The following is a 26,459-nucleotide window of genomic DNA, read 5'->3' as shown; positions in this document are numbered from 1 at the left end:
CCTTCCCTTTCCTCTTTCTAGAGGTTTCTCCGGCCTTGGATGCCATAATGGTTATGAAAAAGCAATGCTTTTACCACACCAAACTTAAAATGTTTGCTCGTCCTCGAGCAAAAGAAGAAAGAAGAGAGTAGAAGAAGAAGAAATGAGGAAGAGGGAGATGGTGGTGTATTCGGTCAAAGAAGGGGAGAAGTGTTGTTTTGGTTGTGTGAAAATGAAGGAGTGAAGAAGGGTATTTATAGGAGAGAGGGGAGATGGGGTTCGGCCATATTGGGTGGGTTTGGGAGGGAAAGTGGTTTGAATTTGAAGGGTGAGGTTGGTGGGGTTTTATGAAGGATGGATGTGAGTGGTGAAGAGAAAGATGGGATTTGATAGGTGAAGGGTTTTTGGGGAAGAGGTGTTGAGGTGATTGGTGAATGGGGAAAGAAGAGAGAGAGTGGTGGTGGGGTTGGTGGGGATCCTGTGGGGTCCACAGATCCTGTGGTGTCAAGGAAAAGTCATCCCTGCACCAAATGTTGCTCAAAATCACGTTTTGAGCCATTTCTGGCGTTAAACGCCGGGCTGGTGCCCATTCCTAGCGTTTAACGCCAGGTTCTTGCCCTTTTCTGGCGTTTAACGCCAGTCTGGTGCCCCTTTCTGGCGTTAAACGCCCAGAATGGTGCCAGACTGGGCGTTAAACGCCCAACTGCTAGGTTTACTGGCGTTTGAACGCCAGCAACATCTTCCTCCAGGGTGTGCTGTTTTTCTTCCTATTTTTCATTTTGTTTTTGCTTTTTCAATGGATTTTGTGACTTCTTATGATCATCAACCTACAAAAAACATAAAATAACAAAAGAAACTATATAAATTATAATCATTGGGTTGCCTCCCAACAAGCGCTTCTTTAATGTCAGTAGCTTGACAGAGGGCTCTCATGGAGCCTCACAGATACTCAGAGCAATGTTGGAACCTCTCCAACACCAAACTTAGAGTTTGAATGTGGGGGTTCAACACCAAACTCAGAGTTTGGTTGTGGCCTCCCAACACCAAACTTAGAGTTTGACTGTGGGGGCTCTTCTTGACTCTGATTTGAGAGAAGCTCTTCATGCTTCATCTCTATGGTGACAGAGGGATATCCTTGAGCCTTAAACACAAAGGATTCTTCATTCACTTGAATGATCAGTTCACCTCTATCAACATCAATCACAGCCTTTGCTGTGGCTAGGAAGGGTCTGCCAAGGAGGATGGTTTCATCCATGCACTTTCCAGTCTCTAGGACTATGAAATTAGCAGGAATGTAGTGGTCTTCAACCTTTACCAAAACATTCTCTACAAGTCCATGAGCTTGTTTTCTTGAGTTGTCTGCCATCTCTAATGAGATTCTTGCAGCTTGTACCTCAAAGATCCTTAGCTTCTCCATTACTGAGAGAGGCATGAGGTTTACACTTGACCCTAAGTCACACAGAGCCTTCTTGAAGGTCATGGTGCCTATGGTACAAGGTATGGAAAACTTCCCAGGATCTTGTCTCTTTTGAGGTAATTTCTGCCTAGACAAGTCATCCAGTTCTTTGGTGAGCAAAGGAGGTTCATCCTCCCAAGTCTCATTTCCAAATAACTTGTCATTTAGCTTCATGATTGCTCCAAGGTATTTAGCAACTTGCTCTTCAGTGACATACTCATCCTCTTCAGAGGAAGAATACTCATCAGAGCTCATGAAAGGCAGAAGTAAGTCCAATGGAATCTCTATGGTCTCATTTTGAGTCCCAGATTCCCATGGTTCCTCATTGGGGAACTCATTGGAGGCTAGTGCACGCCCATTGAGGTCTTCCTCAGTGGCGTTCACTGCCTCTCCATCCTCTCCAAATTCGGCCATATTGATGGCTTTGCACTCTCCTTTTGGATTTTCTTCTGTGTTGCTTGGAAGAGTACTTGGAGGGAGTTCAGTAACTTTCTTACTCAGCTGTCCCACTTGTCCTTCCAAATTTCTAATGGAGGACCTTGTTTCATTCATGAAACTCTGAGTGGTTTTCATTAGATCAGAGACCATGGTTGCTAAGTCAGAGTGGTTCTGCTTAGGATTCTCTGTCTGTTGCTGAGAAGATGATGGAAAAGGTTTGCCATTGTTAAACCTGTTTCTTCCACCATTATTATTGAAACCTTGTTGAGGTCTCTCTTGATTCTTCCATGAGAGATTTGGATGATTTCTCCATGAAGAATTATAGGTGTTACCATAGGGTTCTCCTAGGTAATTTACCTCTTCCATTGAAGGGTTCTCAGGATCATAAGCTTCTTCCTCAGATGAAGCCTCCTTAGTACTGCTTGGTGCATTTTGCATTCCAGACAGACTTTGAGAAATCAAATTGACTTGTTGAGTCAATATTTTATTCTGAGCCAAAATGGCGTTCAGAGCATCAATCTCAAGAACTCCTTTCCTCTGACTTGTCCCATTTTTCACAGGATTCCTTTCAGGAGTGTACATGAATTGGTTATTTGCAACCATTTCAATGAGCTCTTGAGCCTCTGTAGGCGTCTTCTTCAGATGAAGAGATCCTCCAGCAGAGCTATCCAAAGACATCTTGGATAGTTCAGAGAGACCATCATAGAAAATACCTATGATGCTCCATTCAGAAAGCATGTCAGAAGGACATTTTCTGATCAATTGTTTGTATCTTTCCCAAGCTTCATAGAGGGATTCACCATCCTTCTGTCTGAAGGTTTGGACTTCCACTCTAAGCTTACTCCATCTTTGTGGTGGAAAGAACTTTGCCAAGAAGGCATTGACTAGCTTTTCCCAAGAGTCCAGGCTTTCTTTAGGTTGAGAGTCCAACCATATTCTAGCTCTGTCTCTTACAGCAAAAGGGAATAGCATCAGTCTATAGACCTCAGGGTCAACCCCATTAGTCTTGACTGTGTCACAGATTTGCAAGAATTCAGCTAAGAACTGATGAGGATCTTCCATTGGAAGTCCATGGAACTTGCAATTCTGTTGCATTAGAGAAACTAATTGAGGCTTAAGCTCAAAGTTGTTTGCTCCAATGGCAGGGATAGAGATGCTTCTCCCATAAAAATCAGGAGTAGGTGCAGTAAAGTCACCCAGCACCTTCCTTGCATTGTTTGCATTATTGTTGTTTTCGGCTGCCATGTCTTCTTCTTCTTTGAAGAATTCGGTCAGGTCCTCTAAAGAGAGTTGTGCTTTGGCTTCTCTTAGCTTTCTCTTCAAGGTCCTTTCGGGTTCAGGGTCAGCTTCAACAAGAATGCCTTTGTCTCTGCTCCTGCTCATATGAAAGAGAAGAGAACAAGAAAATGTGGAATCCTCTATGTCACAATATAGAGATTCCTTGAGGTGTCAGAGGAAAAGAGAAATAGAAAGAAGAAGGAGAAGAAGAATTCGAACTTTACTTAGGTAAGGTTCGAATTGTGCATTGAGAAGGAGTGGTACTCCATAAATAGAAGGATGTGAGAAGGAGGGAAGAAGATTTTTGAAATTAAATTAAAATATTTTGAAAACATTTTTGAAAAACATTAATTGATTTTCGAAAATCAAAGTGGAAAAGAAACCAAGTGATTTTTGAAAAAGATTTTTAAATTGGAAATCAAAAAGATTTGATTGAAAACTATTTTGAAAAAGATGTGGTTAAGAAGATATGATTGGTTTTAAAAAGATGTGATTGAAAAGATATGATTTGAAAACAATTTTAAAAAGATATGATTTGAAAACAATTTTAAAAGATTTGATTTTGAAAGTTAATGACTTGCCTAACAAGAAAAGATTTGATTCAAACATTTAAACCTTTCTCAACAGAAAAGGCAATATACTAGAGATGTTCAATCAAATCATTAATTGTTAGTAAGTATCTTTGAAAAAGGGAAGAAATTGATTTTGAAAACATTTGATTGAAAAGATATGATTTGAAAAAGATTTGATTTTGAAAAACTTTGAAAACTTGAAAAAAATTGATTTTGAAAACAAAATCTTCCCCCTAGCACCATCCTGGCGTTAAACGCCCAGAATGGTATCCATTCTGGCGTTTAACGCCCAAAATGCACCCTTTTTGGGCGTTAAACGCCCAACCAGGTACCCTGGCTGGCGTTTAAACGCCAGTCTGCCTTCTTCACTGGGCATTTTTGAATGCCCAGCTTTTTCTGTATAATTCCTCTGCAGTATGTTCTGAATCTTCAATTCTCTGTATTATTGACTTGAAAAGACACAAATTAAAAATATTTTTGGATTTTTTTTTTTATAAAATGCAACAAGAATCAAATAACAATGCATGCAAGACTCCAAACTTAGCAGTTTGTATACTATTGACACTATATGAGACACATAAACACTTAAGTCAAAAGAATTCAAAGATCAGAGTAAGAAATCATCAAGAATTACTTGAAGATCTTTAAGATACATGGATGAATGCATGCAATTGACACCAAACTTAAGATGAGACACTAGACTCAAGCAAGAAACATTTTTGGTTTTTATGATTTTCTAATTTTTTTGTGATTTTTCGAAAATTAAGTGAAAACATCAAAATTCTTAATGAGAATTCCAGGAATCAGTGCAATGTTAGTCTAAGACTCCGGTCCAGGAATTAGACATGGCTTCACAGCCAGCCAAGCTTTCAAAGAAAGCTTCGGTCCAAAACACTAGACATGGCCAAAGGCCAGCCAAGCCTTAGCAGATCACTGCTCCAAAAGCAAGATCAACAAGCTCTTGTGATGATAAGTTGAAACCTCGGTCCAATGAAATTAGACATGGCTTTACAGCCAGCCAGATTTCAGCAAATCATCATGAAACTCTAGAATTCATCTTCAAGAATTTCGAAAAAAATAAATGCCTAATCTAAGCAACAAGATGAACCGTCAGTTGTCCATACACAAGAACAATCCCCGGCAACGGCGCCAAAAACTTGGTGTTGTTGCCGGATCCAAAACATGGCACTGTTATTGCAGGGAACAAATGCGAAACTGTAGTTAGGACATTTAATTCCCCGGCAACGGCACCAAAAACTTGGTGCACGAAATTGTGATCAATACTTTTCAAAACATAAACAATCCCTAGTAATGGCTCCAAAGACTTGGTGCTCAATACCATGGCATAAACACAACTTCGCACAACTAACCAGCAAGTGCACTGGGTCGTCCAAGTAATAAACCTTACGCGAGTAAGGGTCGATCCCACGGAGATTGGTGGTATGAAGCAAGCTATGGTCATCTTGTAAATCTCAGTCAGGCAGACTCAAATGTATAATGGTGATGAACGAAAATAACATAAAAGATAAGGATAGGGATACTTATGTATATCATTGGTGTAAGAGCTTCAGACAAGTGTATGAAGATGCCTTCCCTTCCGTCTCTCTGCTTTCCTAATGTCTTCATCCAATCCTTCTTACTCCTTTCCATGGCAAGCTTGTGTAGGGTTTCACCGTTGTCAATGGCTACCTCCCATCCTCGCAGTGAAAGCTAATGCACGCACTCTGTCACAGTACTGCCAATCACCGGTGTGGTTCCCTCCCCTACCGGAATAGAATCCAGTGATTCTTTTGCGTCTGTCACCAACGCCCAGCAGGTTACAGGTTTGAAGCACGTCACAGTCATTCAATCATTGAATCCTACTCAGAATACCACAGACAAGGTTAGACCTTCCGGATTCTCTTGAATGCCGCCATCAGTTCTTGCCTATACCACGAAGACTCTGATCTCACTGGCTGGCTCGTTTGTCAGGCGAGCACTCGGTTGTCAGGCGATCAACCATGCATCATGCAATCAGAAATCCAAGAGATATTCACCAAGCCTCGAATGCTTGTAGAACAAGAATGGTTGTCAGTCACCTTGTTCATAGGTGAGAATGATGATGAGTGTCAATCACCACCTTCATCAAGTTGAAGAACAAGTGATATCTTGGTAAAAGAACAAGCGGAATTGAATAGAAGAACAATAGTAATTGCATTAATACTCGAGGTACAGCAGAGCTCCACACCTTAATCTATGGTGTGTAGAAACTCCACCGTTGAAAATACATAAGAACAAGGTCTAGGCATGGCCGAATGGCCAGCCTCCCCAAATGATCTAAGATAGCATAAAATTAGAAGATAGCTACCCAGATGTTGTAATACAATAGTAAAAGGTCCTACTTATAGAAAACTAGTAGCCTAAGGTGTACAAAGATGAGTAAATGACATAAAAATCCACTTCCGGGCCCACTTGGTGTGTGCTTGGGCTGAGCAATGAAGCATTTTCGTGTAGAGACTTGTCTTGGAGTTAAACGCCAGCTTTTATGCCAGTTTGGGCGTTTAACTCCCATTTAGGTGCCAGTTCCGGCGTTTAACGCTGGAATTTCTTGAGGTGACTTTGAACGCCGGTTTGGGCCATCAAATCTTGGGCAAAGTATGGACTATCATATATTGCTGGAAAGCCCAGGATGTCTACTTTCCAACGCCGTTGAGAGCGCGCCAATTGGGCTTCTGTAGCTCCAGAAAATCCACTTCGAGTGCAGGGAGGTCAGAATCCAACAGCATCTGCAGTCCTTTTCAGTCTCTGAATCAGATTTTTGCTCAGGTCCCTCAATTTCAGCCAGAAAATACCTGAAATCACAGAAAAACACACAAACCCATAGTAAAGTCCAGGAAAGTGAATTTTAACTAAAAACTAATAAAAATATACTAAAAACTATCTAGATCATACTAAAAACATACTAAAAACAATGCCAAAAAGCATACAAATTATCCGCTCATCAATGGTATAGTATTGTGCTTCCCGTTTTAACCTTTTTTCCTCTTTCTCCTCTGTAGGGAGGGCCTCTGTTGTGAGGTAATTAATTATGGGGGTCATCCATCCCTGATCGCGACTTGTTATGGCTAGGACCTTTTCTTCTTCCGAGATTGATGGCTTCTGTAGAATTTCTTGGATAAGGCTTTTATTATTACCTCCTGGTTTGGTGCTGGCTAGTTTTGAGAGTGCATCGGCTCGGGCATTCTGTTCTCGGGGTATGTGTCGAATCTTATGCTCTCCGAGTTGTCCGAGCTGTTCCCTGGTTTTGTCCAAGTACTTTTTCATAGTGGGATTCTTGGCTTGGTAGCTGCCTGTTATTTGTGAAGTGACTACCTGTGAATCGCTGAAGATGATAAGTTTTTGAGCTCTGACCTCCCTAGCCAGCTTCAAACCTGCTAGTAGTGCTTTATATTCCGCTTGATTATTCGAGGCGGGGAACCCAAATTTGAGGGAGAGTTCGATCTGGGTCCCCTGATCGCTTTCGATTATTACGCCTGCACCACATCCCGTTTTATTTGAGGATCCGTCCACGTATAGATTCCATTTGTGGGGACTTCCAGTGTGTCCGTAAATTCCGCAATGAAGTCGGCCAGGTATTGAGATTTGATGGCCATCTGAGCTTCATATTGAAGGTCAAATTCGGACAACTCGACTGCCCATTGCAAGATTCTGCCTGCCAAGTCTGTTTTCTGTAAGATTCCTTTTATGGGCTGGTTGGTCCGAACTTTAATGGTGTGAGACTGGAAATATGGGCAAAGTCATCAAGATGTTACTATCAGAGCGTAAGCGAACTTTTCTATTTTTTGGTAGTTCAACTCGGATCCTTGTAATGCTTTGCTGATAAAGTATATGGGTTGTTGCCCATTGTTGTCTTCTAGGACCAGTGCTGAGACTATTGCCCGATTTTCCACTGCGAGGTATAAGATGAGTGGTTCCCCTTCCCGTGGCCGACTCAATATAGGTGGCTGTCCCAGAAATTTTTTGAAGTCTTGGAAGGCTTGCTCGCATTCAACTGTCCATTCAAACTCCTTTCCCTTCCTTAGAGTGGCGTAGAAGGGGAGAGATCTTATTGCGGATCCCGCCAGGAATCTGGACAAGGCTACGAGCCACCCGTTGAGTTGTTGTACCTCTTTGATACAAGTCGGGCTTTTCATGTCGAGTACGGCCCTGCACTTGTCCGGGTTTGCCTCGATTCTTCTCTGTGTGATCATAAAACCCAAGAATTTACCAGCTTCTACTGCGAAAGTACGTTTTGTGGGATTGAGTCGCACGCCGTGTTGTCTTATGGTGTTGAATACTTGTGTCAGGTTGGATAATAACATCTCTTCGTTTTGCGTCTTCACTAGCATGTCGTCTACGTAGACCTCCATGATCTTTCCGATGTGTTCCGAAAAAACTTTATTCATTAATCTTTGGTAAGTGGCTCCCGCGTTCTTGAGACCGAAGGGCATAACAATGTAGCAGTAATTTGCCTTTGGGGTTAAGAAAGAGGTTTTTTTCTTGGTCGGGTGGGTACATTGGGATTTGGTTATATCCCGAGTATGCATCCATAAAGGAGATGTATTTGTATCCGGAGGAGGCATCTACCAGTGCGTCGATGTTTGGGAGCGGATAAGGATCTTTCAGGAAAGCTTTGTTGAGATCGGTATAGTCAGTGCACATTCTCCACTTCCCATTTGACTTTTTTACCAAAACGACATTAGCAAGCCATAGCGGGTATTTGACTTCTCTTATGAAGCCTGCCTCTAGTAGAGCTCGTACCTGTTCTTCCACCGCTTGAAAGCATTCTGGTCCTAGCTTTCTGCGCCTTTGTTGTACCGGCCGAGATCCTGGGTAGACTGCTAGCTTGTGGCACATTAGTTTGGGATCTATGCCTGGCATGTCTGCGGCCTTCCACGCAAAGAGGTCGGCATTGTCACGTAGGAACTGTATGAGTGATTCTTTTATGTCCCCTTTTAGGAGTGTGCCGATTTTGGTTATTTGGTCCGGGGTGTTCCCGATATGGATTTTCTCTTTTTCTCCTTCAGGTTGTGGGCGGAGTTCCTCCCGCCTCCGAACTCCACCGAGCTCGATTGTGTGGAATTCTTCTCCTCTGCCTCTGAGGTTTAGACTTTGGTTGTAACAGCGGTACACCATTTTTTGGTCTGCCTTTACTGTGGCTATTCCTTCTGCGGTTGGGAACTTCATGCATAGATGCGGAGTCGAGACTATTGTGCCGAGTTGATTTAATGTTGTCCGACCTATTAGGGCATTGTAGGCTGAGCCTACGTCAACGACGATGTAATCTATTTTGAGTGTTCTTGACTGACTTCCCTTTCCAAAAGTTGTGTACAGCGGGATGTATCCCATTGGTTGAACCGGGGTATCTCCTAACCCGAACAGGCTGTCCGGATATGGTCTGAGTTCCTTTTCTTCCAAGCCAAGTTTGTCGAAGGCAGTTTTGAATAAGATATCGGCAGAGCTCCCCTGGTCTATCAATGTGCGGTGAAGATTTGCGTTTGCCCGTATAATAGTGATCACTATGGGATCGTCATGCCCTGCCGGGACGCCGAATGCGTCTTCCTTGGTAAAAGTGATCGCCGGGATGTTGGGTGTTTCCTTCTTTTCTGCGACGTGGTATACGTCTTTGAGATGTCTCTAGCGGGATGATTTGGAGATTTCTCCCCCGGTGAATCCACCGTGTATCATGTGGACATGTCTTTCTGGCGTCCGGGATGATCGTGCGGTTGGTCCGACGTCTTCTGCTCTTCTTCTTTTCCTTTGTTCATCATCACGGGTGGCTAGGTAGCGATCTAGCTTCCCTTCTCGTACGAGCTTTTCTATGACGTTTTTCAAGTCAAAACATTCATTGGTGGAGTGCCCGCGGATCCGATGGTATTCACAATATTCATCCCGGTTTCCTCCTCCTTTTTTGCCTTTGAGTGGTCGAGCTGGTGGTATTTTTTCTGTGTTGCAAACCTCTCTGTAGACATCCACAAGAGACACCCGAAGAGGGGTGTAATTGTGGTACTTTTTTATTTTCTCTCCATGTAGATCTTCCTTTTTTCTTAAATCTTTGTCTTTATCCCGAGGGGTGAACCCTGCTTTTGAGGTCTCTCCTAATCTGGAGTTTTCCTCCATGTTGATGTACTTTTTCGCTCGCTCCTGCACCTCGTTCAGAGATGTGGGGTACTTCTTTGATATGGATTGACTAAAAGGCCCTTCTCGTAGACCATTAATGAGACCCATGATGGCAGCTTCTGTTGGAAGGTTTTGTATATCCATGCATGTTTTGTTGAATCTATCCATGTAGTTATGCAGGGTTTCCCGCTCTCCTTGTCTGATTCCTAGTAAGCTCGGAGCGTGTTTAGCTTTGTCCTTTTGGATGGAGAATCTGGCCAGGAATTTTTTAGCCATGTCATTGAAACTTGAGATGGACCTACGAGGGAGATTGTCGAACCATCTAATTGCTGTTTTTGTTAAAGTGGTTGGAAAGGCTTTGCAACGAACTGTATCTGAGGCATCGGTGAGGTACATTCTGCTTCTGAAGTTGCTGAGATGATGGCTGGGATCTGTAATGCCGTCGTATAAGGTCATGTTTGGGAGTTTAAAGTCCTTTGGGATTTTTGTCTTCATGACTTCCTTGGTGAATGAGTCTTGCTCCTTTCGTGCGTTATCTTCGGGAGTGGATCGGCTGGCTTTCTGGTGCACGAAATTGTGATCACTACAACTTCGCACAACTAATCAGCAAGTGCACTGGGTCGTCCAAGTAATACCTTACGTGAGTAAGGGTCGATCCCACGGAGATTGTTGGTATGAAGAAAGCTATGGTCACCTTGTAAATCTTAGTTAGGCAGACTCAAATGGGTATAGATGATGAATAAAACATAAAGATAAAGATAGAGATACTTATGTATATCATTGATGAGAGCTTCAGATAAGCGAATGAAGATGCCTTCCCTTCCGTCTCTCTGCTTTCCTACTGTCTTCATCCAATCCTTCTTACTCTTTTCCATGGCAAGCTCATGTAGGGTTTCACCGTTGTCAATGGCTACCTCCCATCCTCTCAGTGAAAATGTTCCTATGCTCTGTCACAGCATATGGCTAATCAGCTGTCGGTTCTCGGTCAGGCCGGAATAGAATCCATCGATTCTTTTGCGTCTGTCACTAACGCCCCGCCTGCTAGGAGTTTGAAGCACGTCACAGTCATTCAATCATTGAATCCTACTCAGAATACCACAGACAAGGTTAGACCTTCCGGATTCTCTTGAATGCTGCCATCAGTTCTTGCCTATACCACGAAGACTCTGATCTCACGGAATGGCTGGCTCGTTTGTCAGGCGAGCACTCGGTTGTCAGGCGATCAACCATGCATCGTGTATCAGGAATCCAAGAGATATTCACTAAGCCTTGATTGCTTATAGAACAAGAATGGTTGTCAGTCACCTTGTTCATGAGTGAGAATGATGATGAGTGTCACGGATCATCACCTTCATCAAGTTGAAGAACAAGTGATATCTTGGACAAAGAACAAGCGGAATTGAATAGAAGAACAATAGTAATTGCATTAATACTCGAGGTACAGCAGAGCTCCACACCTTAATCTATGGTGTGTAGAAACTCCACCGTTGAAAATACATAAGAACAAGGTCTAGGCATGGCCGTGAGGCCAGCCTCCCAGTGATCTAAGATAGCATAAAACTCAAAGATAGCTACCAAGATGTCAAATACAATAGTAAAAGGTCCTACTTATAGAAAACTAGTAGCCTAAGGTGTACAAAGATGAGTAAATGACATAAAAATCCACTTCCGGGCCCACTTGGTGTGTGCTTGGGCTGAGAAAATGAAGCATTTTCGTGTAGAGACTCCTCTTGGAGTTAAACGCCAGCTTTGGTGCCAGTTTGGGCGTTTAACTCCCATTTAGGTGCCAGTTCCGGCGTTTAACGCTGGAATTTCGTGAGGTGACTTTGAACGCCGGTTTGGGCCATCAAATCTTGGGCAAAGTATGGACTATCATATATTGCGGGAAAGCCCAGGATGTCTACTTTCCAACGCCGTTGAGAGCGCGCCAATTGGGCTTCTGTAGCTCCAGAAAATCCACTTCGAGTGCAGGGAGGTCAGAATCTAACAGCATCTGCAGTCCTTTTGAGTCTCTGGATCAGATTTTTGCTCAGATCCCTCAATTTCAGCCAGAAAATACCTGAAATCACAGAAAAACACACAAACTCATAGTAAAGTCCAGAAAAGTGAATTTTAACTAAAAACTAATAAAAATATAATAAAAACTAACTAGATCACACTAAAAACATACTAAAAACAATGCCAAAAAGCGTACAAATTATCCGCTCTTCACAACACCAAACTTAAATTGTTGCTTGTCCTCAAGCAACTGAAGATCAAATAGGATAAAAAGAAGAGAATATGCAATGAACTCCAAAAACATCTATGAAGATCAGTATTAATTAGATGAGCGGGGCTTTTAGCTTTTTGCCTCTGAATAGTTTTGGCATCTCACTTTATCCTTTGGAACTCAGAATGATTGGCTTCTTTAGGAACTCAGAGTCCAGATAGTGTTATTGATTCTCCTAGTTAAGTATGATGATTCTTGAACACAGTTACTTATTGAGTCTTGGCTGTGGCCCAAAGCACTCTGTCTTCCAGTATTACCACCGGATACATACATGCCACAGACACATAATTGGGTGAACCTTTTCAGATTGTGACTCAGCTTTGCTAGAGTCCCCAACTAGAGGTGTCCAGGGTTCTTAAGCACACTCTTATTGCCTTGGATCACATCTTTATTTCTTTCTTTTTCTTTCTTTTTTCTTTCTTTTTTTTTCGGTTTTTTTTTTGCCTCTTCTCTTTTTTTTTTTTGTATTCACTGCTTTTTCTTGCTTCAAGAATCATTTTTATGATTTTTCAGATCCTCAGTAACATGTCTCCTTTTTCATCATTCTTTCAAGAGCCAACATCCATGAACCACAAATTCAAAAGACATATGCACTGTTCAAGCATACATTCAGAAGACAAAAGTGTTGCCACCACATCAAAGTAATTAAACTGTTATAAAATTCAAAATTCATGCAATTCTCATCTTTTTCAATTAAGAACAATTCTCTAAGAAAGGTGAAGGATTCATAGGACATTCATAACTTTAAGGCATAGACACTAAGACACTAATGATCATAAGACACAAACATGGATAATATAAAGCACTAAGATTCGAAAAATAGAAAAATAAAGAACAAGGAGATTAAAGAACGGGTCCACCTTAGTGATGGCGGCTTGTTCTTCCTCTTGAAGGTCTTATGGAGTGCTTGAGCTTCTCAATGTCTCTTCCTTGTCTTTGTTGCTCCTCTCTCATGATTCTTTGATCTTCTCTAATTTCATGGAGGAGGATGGAATGTTCTTGGTGCTCCACCCTTAGTTGTCCCATGTTGGAACTCAATTCTCCTAGGGAGGTGTTTACTTGCTCCCAATAGTCTTGTGGAGGAAAGTGCATCCCTTGAGGTATCTCAGGGATCTCATGATGAGAGGGGTCTCTTGTTTGCTCCATCCTTTTCTTAGTAATGGGCTTGTCCTCATCAATGGGGATATCTCCTTCTATGTCAACTCCAACTGAATAACAAAGGTGACAAATGAGATGAGGAAAGGCTAGCCTTGCCAAGGTGGAAGACTTGTCCGCCACTTTGTAGAGTTCTTGGGCTATGACCTCATGAACTTCCACTTCTTCTCCAATCATGATGCTATGAATCATGATGGCCCGGTCTAGAGTAACTTCGGACCGGTTGCTAGTGGGAATGATTGAGCGTTGGATGAACTCCAACCATCCTCTAGCCACGGGTTTGAGGTCATGCCTTCTCAATTGAACCGGCTTGCCTCTTGAATCTCTCTTCCATTGTGCGCCCTCTTCACATATGGCTGTGAGGACTTGGTCCAACCTTTGATCAAAGTTGACCCTTCTAGTGTAAGGATGTTCATCTCCTTGCATCATAGGCAAGTTGAATGCTAACCTTACATTTTCTGGACTAAAATCCAAGTATTTCCCCCGAACCATAGTAAGATAATTCTTTGGATCCGGGTTCACACTTTGATCATGGTTCTTAGTGATCCATGCATTGGCATAGAACTCTTGAACCATCAAGATTCCGACTTGTTGAATGGGGTTGGTAAGCACTTCCCAACCTCTTCTTCGGATCTCATGGCGGATCTCCGGATATTCACCCTTTTTGAGTTGAAAAGGGAACCTCGGGGATCACCTTCTTCAAGGCCACAACATCATAGAAGTGGTCTTGATGCACCCTTGAGATGAATCTATCCATCTCCCATGACTCGGAGGTGGAAGCTTTTGCCTTCCCTTTCCTCTTTCTAGAGGTTTCTCCGGCCTTGGATGCCATAAATGGTTATGGAAAAATGAAAAAGCAACACTTTTACCACACCAAACTTAAAAGGTTTGCTCGTCCTCGAGCAAAAGAAGAAAGAAGAGAGTAGAAGAAGAAGAAATGAGGAAGAAGGAGATGTGATGTGTGGAAAACGATCCAACACAAAACTCACCGGCAAGTGTACCGGGTCGCATCAAGTAATAATAACTCACATGAGTGAGGTCGATCCCATAGGGATTGAAGGATTGAGCAATTTTAGTTTAGTGGGTGATTTAGTCAAGCGAATCAAGTTTTGGTTGAGTGATTTGTGTTTAACAAGAATTAAATGACAGTAAATGTAAAGGGTGAAGGGAGAAGTGCAGTAAAATAAAGAACAGGAAAGTAAAAGTGCAGAAACTTAAAGAGCAAGAAAGTAAATGACTGAAACTTAAAGTGCAAGAAACTTAAATTGCAGTAACTTAAATGGCAAGAAAGATAAATGGCTTGAATATAAAAGGGAATTGAGGAATGGGATTACACGATCTAAACAAAGAAGAAGTAAATTGCAGCAATTGATTGAGCAGAATTTGAATCAGAAGCAAAGAGCATTCAAACAGAAAGAAAATAAAATGCAGCAAAGGTTCACAGAAGAACCAAGAGTGAATTATGATCTCAGGATCCCAAGGGCTTAGGTAGCAGAGCCTAAAACCCAATTTCCTTCCCAGATCTGAATTATCTAAGCAATTGACAGAAAATTAAAGAAGAAGCAATAGAAGAACAGAATTGAAATTGAATTATGCAGAAAACAATTTGAGAAGAGTTTGAATGGGAATTGGGACAGAATTTCCCCAATTTCACACACCCAAAACTCAAAAACAGAAGAGTAGAATTGCCCAAGGGAAATGAGGAAGGAGATCAGTCAATTCTCCCTTGATCCTCTTAGTGCTCGGCCAATTCTCTCAAGAAAACTCAAAGAAAGTGAAACTCAAAATAAAAGTCAAAATTCAAAGCTCAAAGTAAAGGTAGCTAAAAAGGTCCTAATTACATCAAACTAACTCCTATTTATACACTTTCTATTCTTGGATAATGGGATTTGGATGGGCTTTTGATTTGGTGAAGAAATGGATTCAAATGAATTTTTAATTTGAATTCTGGCCCAAAAAGTCACTCCCAGGAGGCTGCCCTGCCCTTGTGGAGGGCAGGGCAGAAAATTGATGCATGGTGCATGGATTTGGTGCGAGTCTGGCGCTAGTTGGTGCGGGTCTGGCGCTAGTTGGTGCGGCCAGATGCTGCCCTGCCCGCGCCAAGGGCAGGGCAGAAAAGTTGATGCGCCAGATTTGAGTTGGTGCGCGCGCTTGGTGCTGCCAGGAAAAAGATTGGTGCGCCAGGAAGAAAATTGGCGCGCCAGGATGCGCGTTGGTGCATGGGACGCTGCCCTGCCCGCGCCAAGGGCAGGGCAGGAAGGCTTTAGTGCGCCAGGGGAGGAACGCGCGCGTCAGATGCTTGCCAGGACGAGAGTTTGGTGCGCCAGGAAGCAAAGTTGGTGCGCCAGAAATTTTTGTGTGGTGCGCCAGTCCAATTGCTGCCCTGCCCGCGCCAAGGGCAGGGCAGTGTTGCCATATTGCACGCCCGTGTTCGAAACACGGAGAAAACACAAATTCAATTAATTTCCTTGGCTTCTTGGCACGGCAATCACCCTTAGTCTTTGACTTCCTCATGGTCCCTTGTTCGAACCTTGTAGCATGCATTGGTGACCCTTTTTCTTGATTTCTTTCCTTGAAGTGCCCGATTCTGCCCTCCACAAGGGCAGGGCAATGTTTTCCTTCTCTTGGCTCCAAGGCATCATTTTGTGCTCTGCCCTTGGAGTGGGCAGGGCAGAGTTACCTATTCTCGCTTGGTCACCTAATGTTGCTCTCCTAGAGGGTAGTCTGCCCTTGTGGAGGGCAATGTTGCTTCTCCCATTAGTTGCGGCACGCTTCTTCTTGATTCGGCCACGCTTTTCTTTCCTCGGCTACACTTTTTATGCCACGGTGTTCCTTTTCTCTTCTTTTCTTCACCTATAATAAACCAAACAACCTCTCAAAGTATCACTAAAATCAAGAGGCTTATAAATCAATTAAAATTCAATTAAAATTAGCTTAAACCTCATGATTTAACATTAATTTCATAGTGGTTGCTTGATTTAGAGAAGTTATGCATTTTCACTCCAAATCACTTACTTAGGATGCAAGAAAGTGCATAAATGCTAACAAAACAAGTGAAATTAGCTTAAAAAATGGGTATATGATGACTTGTCATCAAGATGGCTTATGTGTTCGGCCAAAGAGGGGGAGAAGTGGTGTTTAGGTTGTGTGAAAATGAAGGGGTGAAGAAGGGTTTTTATAGGAGAGAGGGGAGATGGGGTTCGGCCATTATGGGTGGGTTTGGGAGGGAAAGTGGTTTGAATTTGAAGGGTGAGGTTGGTGGGGTTTTATGAAGGATGGATGTGAGTGGTGAAGAGAAAGATGGGATTTGATAGGTGAAGGGGTTTTGGGGAAGAGGTAATGAGGTGATTGGTGAATGGGGGAAGAAGAGAGAGAGTGGTGGTGGGGTAGGTGGGGATCCTGTGGGGTCCACAGATCCTGTGGTGTCAAGGAAAAGTCATCCCTGCACCAAATGGCATCAAAAATCACGTTTTGAGCCATTTCTGGCGTTAAACGCCGGGCTGGTGCCCATTCCTGGCGTTTAACGCCAGGTTCTTGCCCTTTTCTGGCGTTTAACGCCAGTCTGGTGCCCCTTTCTGGCGTTAAACGCCCAGAATGGTGCCAGACTGGGCGTTAAATGCCCAACTGCTAGCCTCACTGGCGTTTAAACGCCAGTGAATTCTTCCTCCAGGGTGTGCTGTTTTTCTTCCTGTTTTTCATTCTGTTTTTGCTTTTTCAATTGATTTTGTGACTTCTTATGATCATCAACCTACAAAAAACATAAAATAACAAAGAGAAATATATAAAATATAATCATTGGGTTGCCTCCCAACAAGCGCTTCTTTAATGTAAGTAGCTTGACAGAGGGCTCTTATGGAGCCTCACAGATACTCAGAGCAATGTTGGAACCTCCCAACACCAAACTTAGAGTTTGAATGTGGGGGTTCAACACCAAACTTAGAGTTTGGTTGTGGCCTCCCAACACCAAATTTAGAGTTTGACTGTGGGGGCTCTGTTTGTCTCTGATTTGAGAGAAGCTCTTCATGCTTCCTCTCCATGATGACAGAGGGATATCCTTGAGCCTTAAACACATAGGATTTTTCATTCACTTGAGTGATCAGTTCACCTCCATCAACATCAATCACAGCCTTTGCTGTGGCTAGGAAGGGTCTGCCAAGGATGATGGATTCATCCATGCACTTCCCAGTCTCTAGGACTATGAAATCAGTAGGGATGTAATGGTCTTCAACTTTTACCAAAACATTCTCTACAAGTCCATGAGCTTGTTTTCTTGAGTTGTCTGCCATCTCTAGTGAGATTCTTGCAGCTTGTACCTCAAAGATCCCTAGCTTCTCTATTACAGAGAGAGGCATGAGGTTTACACTTGACCCTAAGTCACACAGAGCCTTCTTGAAGGTCATGGTGCCTATGGTACAAGGTATTGAAAACTTCCCAGGATCTTGTCTCTTTTGAGGTAATTTCTGCCTAGACAAGTCATCCAGTTCTTTGGTGAGCAAAGGAGGTTCAGTCTCCCAAGTCTCATTTCCAAATAACTTGTCATTTAGCTTCATGATTGCTCCAAGGTATTTAGCAACTTGCTCTTCAGTGACATACTCATCCTCTTCAGAGGAGGAATACTTATCAGAGCTCATGAAAGGCAGAAGTAAGTCCAATGGAATCTCTATGGTCTCATTTTGAGCCTCAGATTCCCATGGTTCCTCATTGGGGAACTCAGTGGAGGTTAGTGCACGCCCATTGAGGCTTTCCTCAGTGGCATCCACCTCCTCTATTTCCTCTCCATATTCGGCCATGGTTATGGCTTTGCACTCTCCTTTTGGATTTTCTTCTGTATTGCTTGGGAGAGTACTAGGAGGGAGTTCAGTAATTTTCTTGCTCAGCTGTCCCACTTGTGCCTCCAAATTCCTAATGGAGGACCTTGTTTCATGAAACTTTGAGTGGTTTTGATTAGATCAGAGACCATGGTTGCTAAGTCAGAGGGGTTCTGCTTAGAATTCTCTGTCTGTTGCTGAGAAGATGATGGAAAAGGCTTGCCATTGCTAAACCTGTTTCTTCCACCATTATTGTTGAAACCTTGTTGAGGTCTCTCTTGATTCTTCCATGAGAAATTTGGGTGATTTCTCCATGAAGAGTTATAGGTGTTTCCATAGGGTTCTCCTAGGTAATTCACCTCTTCCATTGAAGGGTTCTCAGGATCATAAGCTTCTTCTTCAGATGAAGCTTCCTTAGTACGGCCAGGTGCATTTTGCATTCCAGACAGACTTTGAGAAATCAAATTGACTTGTTGAGTCAGTATCTTGTTCTGAGCCAGAATGGCATTCAGAGTATCAATCTCAAGAACTCCTTTCTTCTGATTAGTCTAATTGTTCACAGGATTCCTTTCAGAAGTGTACATGAATTGGTTATTTGCAACCATTTCAATTAGCTCTTGAGCTTCTGTAGGCGTCTTCTTCAGATGAAGAGATCCTCCAGCAGAGCTATCCAAAGACATCTTGGATAGTTCAGAGAGACCATCATAGAAAATACCTATGATGCTCCATTCAGAAAGCATGTCTGAGGGACATTTTCTGATTAATTGTTTGTATCTTTCCCAAGCTTCATAGAGGGATTCTCCATCCTTCTGTCTGAAGGTTTGGACTTCCACTCTAAGCTTACTCCATTTTTGAGGTGGAAAGAACTTTGCCAAGAAGGCATTGACTAGCTTTTCCCAAGAGTCCAGGCTATCTTTAGGTTGTGAGTCCAACCATATTCTAGCTTTGTCTCTTACAGCAAAAGGGAATAGCATCAGTCTGTAGACCTCAGGGTCAACCCCGTTAGTCTTGACTGTGTCACAGATTTGCAAGAACTCAGCTAAAAACTGTTGAGGATCTTCCATTGGAAGTCCATGGAACTTGCAATTCTGTTGCATTAGAGAAACTAATTGAGGCTTAAGCTCAAAGTTGTTTGCTCCAATGGTAGGGATAGAGATGCTTCTCCCATAGAAGTCGGGAGTAGGTGCAGTAAAGTCACCCAGCACCTTCCTTGCATTGTTGGCATTGTTGTTGTTTTCGGCTGCCATGGGTTCTTCTTCTTTGAAGAATTCGGTTAGGTCCTCTACAGAGAGTTGTGCCTTAGCTTCTCTTAGCTTTCGCTTCAAGGTCCTTTCAGGTTCAGGGTCAGCTTCAACAAGAATGCCTTTGTCTCTGCTCCTGCTCATATGAAAGAGAAGAGAACAAGAAAATGTGGAATCCTCTATGTCACAGTTTAGAGATTCCTTGAGGTGTCAGAGGAAAAGAAAAATAGAAGAAAGAAGGTAGAAGAATTCAAACTTTGATTAGATAGAGTTCGAATTGTGCATTAAGAAGGAGTAGTACTCCATAAATAGAAGGATGTGGGAAGAGAGGAAGAAGATTTTCGAAAATTCAATTAAAAAGATTTTGAAAACATTTTGAAAAACACTTAATTGATTTTCGAAAATAAAAGTGAGAAAGAAATCAAGTGATTTTTGAAAAAAGATTTTGAAATTAGAAGTTAAAAAGATTTGATTGAAAACTTATTTTGAAAAAGATGTGGTTAAGAAGATATGATTGAAAAGATTTGATTTGAAAACAATTTTAAAAGATATGATTTGAAAACAATTTTTTAAAAGATTTGATTTTGAAAATTAATGACTTGCCTAATGGTGCACGAAATTGCAATAACACTTTTGCAATCCCGCACAACTAACCAGCAAGTGCACTGGGTCGTCCAAGTAATACCTTGCGTGAGCAAGGGTCGATCCCACGGAGATTGTTGGCTTGAAGCAAGCTATGGTTATCTTGTAAATCTTAGTCAGGATATCAGAAATTATCAGGATTGATTGTAAGAAGCAAAAGAACATGTAATGGTTACTTGTACTGCAGTAATGGAGAATGGGTTGAGGTTTGGAGATGCTCCATCTTCCGAATCTCTGCTTTCCTACTATCTTCTTCATCAAACACGCATGTCTCCTTCCATGGCAAGCTCGTGTAGGGTCTCACTGTTGTCAGCAGCTACCTCCCATCCGCGCAGTGAAAGCTAATGCACACACTCTGTCACAGTGTTGCCAATCACCGGTTTGGTTCCCTCCCCTACCGGAATAGAATCACTCTTTTGCGTCTATCACTAACGCCCAGTAGGTTACAGGTTTGAAGCACGTCACAGTCATTCAATCATTGAATCCTACTCAGAATACCACAGACAAGGTTTAGGCCTTCCGGATTCTCTTGAACGCTGCCATCAGGTCCTGCCTATACCACGAAGATTCCGATTAAAGAACCCAAGAGATAACTACTCAATCTAAGATAGAACAGAGGTGGTTGTCAGGCACGTGTTCATGGTTGAGAATGATGATGATTGTCACGGATCATCACATTCATCCGGATTAAGAACAAGTGTTATCTTAGAATGGAAACAAGCATGATTGAATAGGAAACAGTAGTAATTGCATTAATCCATCAAGACACAGCAAAGCTCCTCACCCCCAACCATGGGGTTTAGAGGCTCATACTGTGGGAAGAAACGTGTACAAAATGTTATGAGGTCATAAGGTACGGATACAATGTCAAAAGATCCTATAAGTAGTAAACTAGTGTCCTAAGGTTTACAGAATTGAGTAAATGACAGAAAAATCCACTTCCGGGCCCACTTGGTGTGTGCTTGGGCTGAGCAATGAAGGAATTTCGTGTAGAGACCTTTTCTGGAGTTAAACTCCAGCTTCCATGCCAGTTTGGGCGTTTAACTCCAAATTTTATGCCAGTTCCGGCGTTTAACGCTGGAATTTCTGTAGGTGACTTTGAGCGCCGGTTTGGGCCATAAAATCTTGGGCAACGTATAGACTATTATATATTGCTGGAAAGCCCAGGATGTCTACTTTCCAATGCCGTTGAGAGCGCGCCAATTGGGCTTCTGTAGCTCCAGAAAATCCACTTCGAGTGCAGGGAGGTCAGAATCCAACAGCATCTGCAGTCCTTTTCAGTCTCTGGATCAGATTTTTGCTCAGGACCCTCAATTTCAGTCAGAAAATACCTGAAATCACAGAAAAACACACAAACTCATAGTAAAGTCCAGAAAAGTGAATTTTAATTAAAAACTAATAAAAGTATACTAAAAACTAACTAAAAGATACTAAAAACATACTAAAAACAATGCCAAAAAGCATACAAATTATCCGCTCATCACAACACCAAACTTAAATTGTTGCTTGTCCCCAAGCAACTGAAAATCAAAATAGGATAAAAAGAAGAGAATATACTATAGACTCCAAAATATCAAAGAAACATAGCTCCAATTAGATGAGCGGGACTAGTTGCTTTTTGCCTCCGAACAGTTTTGGCATCTCACTCTATCCTTTGAAGTTCAGAATGATTGGCATCTATAAGAACTCAGAACTCAGATAGTGTTATTGATTCTCCTAGTTAAGTATATTGATTCTTGAACATAGCCAGTGTATGAGTCTTGGCTGTGGCCCAAAGCACTCTGTCTTCCAGTATTACCACCGGATACATACATGCCACAGACACATAATTGGGTGAACCTTTTTAGATTGTGACTCAGCTTTGCTAAAGTCCCCAATTAGAGGTGTCCAGGGTTCTTAAGCACACTCTTTTGCCTTGGATCACAACTTTATTTCCTTCTTTTTTTCGAATTTTTTTTTTCACTGCTTTTCTTGCTTCAAGAATCAATTTGATGATTTTTCAGATCCTCAATAACAGTTCTCTTTCTCCTCATTCTTTCAAGAGCCAACAATTTTAACATTCTTAAAACAACAAATTCAAAAGACATATGCACTGTTCAAGCATTCATTCAGAAAACAAAAAGTATTGTCACCACATCAAACTAATTCAACTAGTTTCAGAGATAAATTTCGAAACCCTGTACTTCTTGTTCTTTTGTGATTAAAGCATTTTTCTTTTAAGAGAGGTGATGGATTCATAGGACATTCATAGCTTTAAGGCATAAACTTTATTAATTTTATTAATTAAGAACAAGACTCAAATATAGATATAAGATGAGACTAAAAATAATAAAAAAAAACGAAAAATACTAGGCTCCTAATGATAGAGGTGTTCACAGAGTTAGGACTCAACAACCTTGATTTTGAGAAGTGGATGCTCCCTCAGCTTGAGAGGAGAACTTTTGGCGTTTCATCTCTTGGATTTCACGCCCCTGCTTCTCTTGTTCCTTCAGCAATTTGCAGAGCATGCAGTTTTGATTCTGCTGTTCTTCCTTCAGTTGCTCCATAGTCTCTTGCAACTTGTTAATAGATGCTTCTAGGTTGGCCCAGTAGCCAATTTCAGGGAGTTCAGGGAGGAACTCATGCGCCCTCCTTTTGATGGAGTTGTCTTGCACTTGTCCTTCCATTGACTTTTTGGTGATTGGGTGTTCAATGGGTATGAACTCATCTACTCCCATCTTCACCCCAGCCTCTTTGCAGAGCAAGGAAATCAAGCTTGGATAAGCCAATTTGGCTTCAGTGGAATTCTTATTTGCAATTGTGTAAATCTCACAAGCAATCACATAGTGGACCTCCACCTCTTTTCCAAGCATAATGCAATGAATCATCACTGCTCTCTTGATGGTGACCTCAGAACGGTTGCTAGTGGGCAATATGGAATGCCCAATAAAGTCTAGCCAACCTCTTGCAATTGGTTTGAGGTCTCCCCTCTTGAGTTGGTTTGGGACACCCTTAGAATTGGTTATCCACTTAGTTCCAGGGAGGCATATGTCCTCTAGAACCTGATCCAACCCCTTATCTACTCTCACCATCCTCCTATTAAAGGAATCAGGATCATCTTGCAGTTGAGGCAACTTGAATATTTCTCTTATTTTGTCCAGATGGAAGTATATAACTTTCCCTCTGACCATGGTTCTATGGGTATGGTAAGCAGTTCCAGTCATTCTCTGCTTATCTGTTAGCCACAGATTTGAGTAGAATTCCTGGACCATGTTCCTTCCAACCTTTGTCTCAGGATTGGTTAGAACTTCCCATCCTCTGTTTCGAATTTGCTCTTGGATCCCCGGATATTCATCTTCTTTCAGATCAAATTTAACTTCCGGGATCACTGACCTCAGACCCATTATTTTATGATAATGGTCTTCATGTTCTTTGGTTAAGAACTTCTCTTCATTCCAAAGATTCTTTGGATTATTCTCTTTCTTGCCTCTTAAATTGGTTTGTTTTCCCTTAGGAGCCATGATATTGATGAATCTTGGCTTAGTGATCACGGAAAAGCACACCAAACTTAGAGGTTTGCTTGTCCTCAAGCAAAAGAGAAGAGAGAAGAGAGGGGGAGGAAGAGAAAATTCTAATGGTGTGGTTGGAAGAGTGGAACAAACGTGCATTTATAAGGTGGGGAGGGGAGTTTTTCGAAAACAAAGAGGAATTTGAAAGGAGATTTGAGAAGATTTGAGAAGAAATTGAGAAAAGGGTGAAATTTTTGAACAATGTTTGTAATTGATTTGAAATAAATTTGAAAAAAAAGTTTTGATTTTTGAAGATTTGGAAGTGAATAATGAATGATTGAAGTGTGATTTTGTAGAAAAGTATGGGTGAGAAAAGGAAAGTTTGAAAAAATCTGATTTGAAAACAAAATTGTGGTCCCCCCACCAAGCTGGCGTTAAACGCCCAGAATGGCACCCATTCTGGCGTTTAACGCCCATCTGTTGCCCCACTTGGGCGTTTAACGCCCAGCCAGGTACCCTGGCTGGCGTTAAATGCCAGAAATTCTTCCTCACTGGGCGTTTTTCCAAAACGCCCAGGATACTACACACCTGGCGTTAAACGCCCAGAATGGTGCCCATTCTGGCGTTTAACGCCCAAAATGGCACCATTCCTGGCGTTAAACGCCCAGAATGGTACCTGTTCCGAGGGTTACCTGAAACGTGCAGCTCGGTCTTCCGGCAAGGCCCGAGGTGGTGGGTCTGAGACCCGAGCTGGTTGTGCTGAACGGCGGGGGGTTGTACCTGCAATGACACTCCGATGCTTAAGTTAGCATGGGTCCAAGCAGATATCAAGTAGAATTAGAGTATGAGTTATACCTGGGTGCTCCAGTGTATTTATAGTAGTTGGCTGCGATCATCCCTGGATAAGATATTCTTATCTTATCTTATCTTTTGGGAGATTCATCTCTATCTTTGCGGAACCGCCTTTCCCAGGCCCTTTCGGCCTTTAGGTTTTGGGCTTAGTTCCTTCTGATGGGCCTTTCTTTGGCCTGTTTGTCCGAGGTCCGACCTCGAACGTGGGCTTTGGGTCGAGGTCGGGCCTTCTATCAGCTTTACCGAGTTTGGAGAGCTCGGTCAGGGTATGAACAGTGCCCTGCCCGAGTTCGTCTTTTTTCGGAAGGTCGAGCTCGGGCATAGTAGTTTTTTCAAAATTTGAAAACGGTCGTTTCAGCATTTATTGCTTGTTACCGTTTCTTCCTCGATTTCCGTGCGGCGCTCTGTGGAGGCTTTATTTATTTGCCCCTTTCTTCATTTTTCTTTGTTTATTCATCACTTCTTTTCGAGCATCTTCTCTTCTTTCTCTCTGTTCTTCGTCTTCCATTTTTTGTGCGTTTTTTCAGAGTTCTTTTCTGCGCCGCCGTTTTCCTTTCGTCGAAGCTCGTCGCTTTCTTCTTTTCCAGGTTTGCTTTTTTCGCTTTTATTCTTCGTACGCTTCTTTTTTCTGATATCTTCTATGCCCGGGTTGCCCGAAAAGAGGCGCCGCTATTGCTTTGTATGTGTGTGTGGGGGGACTCTTTTCTCCGATCCATTTTTGTTATTCGAGTTGCTGCCTTCTTGTTTGTAAAAGAACTTTGCTTTCTTTTGTTTTTGTTGAATTTGGTTTTCTGCCTTTGTGTGATTTTTGTCTTGCTGTTGTATTCTTTCTTTGTAGGCAAGATTTTTTTATGTCTCGAAAGGTGTTTCAAGCAATGTCGACCAAGATTCCGAGTGGTCTAGGTTGGGTAGATCCTGCTCCTTTAAGGGTCCCGTCTGTTGTAGATTCTGAGTATCTGATTAGGTTCCGTAGGGAGTGTAGTATTTGTGAGAACAGGGAGTCTGAGCGGGATTACGAGTTAGCAGCCCCGGAGTCCGAGGAGAGGGTATGTTTTCCGCCGTTAGAGAGTTCCGAGAAACTTTTCTTCTATGCTTATGATTGTTTCTTCTCCAAGCTAGGTGTCCGTCTTCCTTTCACCGACCTGGAATCCGAGGTCCTTTGGTCTTGTAACCTTGCCCCTACACAACTCCATCCGAACTCTTGGGCGTTTTTAAAGCTTTTCCAACTTTTGTGTCAGATTTTAGGCGTCTCCCCTTCTGTTTCTCTTTTTTCTTATCTGTTTGTACTGACGAAGCCGGGGTCGGGTGCTGGGAAGGTGTCCTGGGTTTCGTTTAGGGCTAACCAGGGTAGGAAATTTTGCACTTTGTATGATGAGTCGTTTCACGATTTCAAAAACTATTACTTCAAAGTCCGGGCTGTTGGAGATTTCCGACCTTTTTTCTTAGATGAGAGTGGGGAGCCTTCGTTTCCTCTTTGTTGGCAAAAGAGTGTGGTGTCGGTTAAGTACACTTTCGAGAGTCTAGATGAGGTGGAACAGGCTTTCGTTGGTGTGTTGAGCAGTCTATGGGGTCGGGCGCCTTACTTGGATACGAAGAAAATGTTGGGAGATCCAAGCCTTCTCCGTTCCGAGTTAGGTAGCTCCCGACCTCTTTTTGAGATTTCATTTTCATATTTTGACTTTGTTTTGATCTTTCTGTTTGATAACCTCTTTGTTTCGTTTCTGCAGAGATGTCTTCTCAGGCTGATTCTATGAAGTTTCTCCGTCGAGCGAAGAAATCTGCGGCATCTCGGAATATCGAGGCTGAAGCTTCTCCCCGACCTTCTCCGCAGAAGACTACAATTGGTGTTCAGACTCGGTCGAAGACCATTCCGGTCCCTCAGTTCCGAGCTATAACTCAGGATCCTCCGACCTCCGGACCCGGTCAGCTTTCCCCGACCTCGACCTCGGGTCCTCCCCCCAAGAAACAGAAGACTTCCCGAGAGCCTGCTGGTTTCAATGACAAGGATTTCGATGCTCTCGGTTAGGTTGAGCAGCACATTCTTCCTCAGACTTTTATTTCTACTGATGATGCGTCCATGGAGCATCACTTTCAGTATATGGCGCGGAGTTGTGTTCGGATGGCTAGCCTTCATGCCGCCATT

At 42.5% G+C, this 26,459-nt stretch overlaps 2 non-coding genes across 2 annotated transcripts; both read left to right on the top strand.

Annotated features, from left to right (window-relative positions):
- The first annotated feature begins 2,605 nt into the window (after positions 1-2,605).
- On the top strand, positions 2,606-2,713 carry LOC130971972 (small nucleolar RNA R71). The gene has a single exon (XR_009083179.1). It is a non-coding gene; the product is annotated as a small nucleolar RNA R71 (small nucleolar RNA).
- Positions 2,714-18,827: 16,114 nt separating this feature from the next.
- LOC130971342 (small nucleolar RNA R71) lies at positions 18,828-18,935 on the top strand. Its single transcript, XR_009082566.1, has one exon. It is a non-coding gene; the product is annotated as a small nucleolar RNA R71 (small nucleolar RNA).
- Positions 18,936-26,459: the final 7,524 nt, after the last annotated feature.

The sequence above is a fragment of the Arachis stenosperma genome, chromosome 3 (genome assembly GCF_014773155.1).
Source record: "Arachis stenosperma cultivar V10309 chromosome 3, arast.V10309.gnm1.PFL2, whole genome shotgun sequence".
Lineage (NCBI taxonomy): Eukaryota > Viridiplantae > Streptophyta > Magnoliopsida > Fabales > Fabaceae > Arachis > Arachis stenosperma.
Note: the sequence above shows the minus strand (reverse complement) of the source record. Positions and strands in the feature narration are given on the sequence as shown.